This window comes from Laccaria bicolor, genomic scaffold (assembly GCF_000143565.1).
Source record: "Laccaria bicolor S238N-H82 LACBIscaffold_74 genomic scaffold, whole genome shotgun sequence".
In the NCBI taxonomy this organism is placed as follows: Eukaryota; Fungi; Basidiomycota; class Agaricomycetes; order Agaricales; family Hydnangiaceae; genus Laccaria; species Laccaria bicolor.
The window spans coordinates 143,670-145,552 of NW_001889945.1; positions in this window are offsets into that span (position 1 = coordinate 143,670).

Consider the following 1,883-nt stretch of genomic DNA (forward strand, 5'->3'; position numbering starts at 1 on the left):
ATTCTAAAGATGTGTATACCCGAATCCAAGCATTGTGACTTGTATTACACAATGCGACTGTTTGTCAATATTTGACAAACTTAGAATAACCAAACAAAGGTTCGTCAAATACAATTTGTACCTAAACAAAGAACAAAGAACTTCTGAAACCATAACGGCGAAAGTGCTTGAAGGTTACAGAAGATTCTAAGGTATTCTTTTAGGATCTAGAACTCATGTAAAGTATATAAGCTGTTGTAAAGTAGGGCATGAAGACATCATTACCTTTACCCCAACTTTGTGTGAACTTCAGATCTTGAGAAAGACTAAAGTGCCAACGCATCCTTAAGTAATTGATAAAGCTCTGTGCTATCAACTACTTAGTCAGTATCGTTAAAGTCTTAGTACTAACACTCCTGATATACGAATGCATTTAACATGTCAGTATATGTCACTTCATCAGCATTAAGATATGCCGGAACTCACGTGATCTGGGATATTCCTCTATCAACTCAACATTGCATGGACAACAGGTCTCTAGTTAAGTTTCATTTCTCTCAAAGTACTAATGTATTTTGTATTTACAGCAATACACCAACATTAGAATTTAGTGAACCCTAACATCTCCCTGCCTTCCTCTTTCTCTTGAGTTTTGATTGTAAATTTATGTACAAAGAGTTCACCAAGTTCTTTGTTGTTTCTCTCCTTCTCTTCCTTTCTCCCTTTCCTCCTCTTCTTCTCTCCCTGCCTTCCTCCCTCTTTCTCTTGAGTTTTGATTGTAAATTTATGGTCAATGAATTCTATTCACCATGTCATAGCATGGAGTCACACATATCTTTCCACTAAATCCTGAATCAAGATCTATTTTTCAACCATATCATGAATATTTTAATTAGATGCTGAACCAAGATATATCTTTCCACTTTATCTTGAACAAGGATATATTTACAAGACATATATCTCAATTATATCCTGACCCAGGATATATCTTTCACCTATATCTTGACCCAGGATATATTTCCAACAAGATATTGAACCAGGATATATTACCATTCTCAAGCTATATCTTGAACAAGGATATATATTCAACAAGATATTGAACAAGAATATATTACCAAGATATATTCTTAAGCTATATCCTGAACCAGGATATATTATCAAGATATATATTTGATATAATTTTGAACTATATCATGAGACAAGATCTTGGTACAGTACATATTTACATAGTAGAGCTACCTGTAGAATCCAGAAGAGAAAAGTGCATTTTATTCAATATAATTACATAAATTTACATTCTACATTTCATATTGAATAAAGGGAAGAGGGAGGGCAGTGAGGAAGGGGGTGGGGGTGGTGGACAATAAGGGAGAGGGGAGAGGGGTGGTAAGCAAAGAGAGGGGTGGTGGGCAATAAGGGAGGGGGGGAAGGGGTTATAGGCAATGAGGGAGGGGAGAGGAGTTATAGGCAATGAGGGAGGGGAGAGGAGTTATAGGCAATGAGGGAGGGGAGAGGAAGTGGCAGGCAATGAAAGAGGGGGGGAGTGCTGGGAAGTGAGGGAGAGAGGGAGGGAGGGGTGGGGAGGGGGAACAGTGGAGAGTGAAGGGGGAGGGGAGTGATGGAGGGGAAGGGAGTGATGGGAAGGGAGTGATGGGGAGAGGGAGGGAGGGGTTGGGAGTGATGGGGGGGAGGGGAGGGAGGGAGTGATGGAAGGAGGGAGAGCTCACCTGGGTTCGTTGTTGCTCGTGTCTGTTCAGGCAGTCGTTGCTCGTGTTTGTTCAGGCAGTCGTTTTCGTTGGTGGGCGGTCGCCTTCGTTCATGGGCGGTTGTAGACATTCGTGGGCGGTCGTCCTCGTCTTGTTGGTGGGTGCTCATGGACGTTCGCCGGTGTTTGTGGTCGTTCC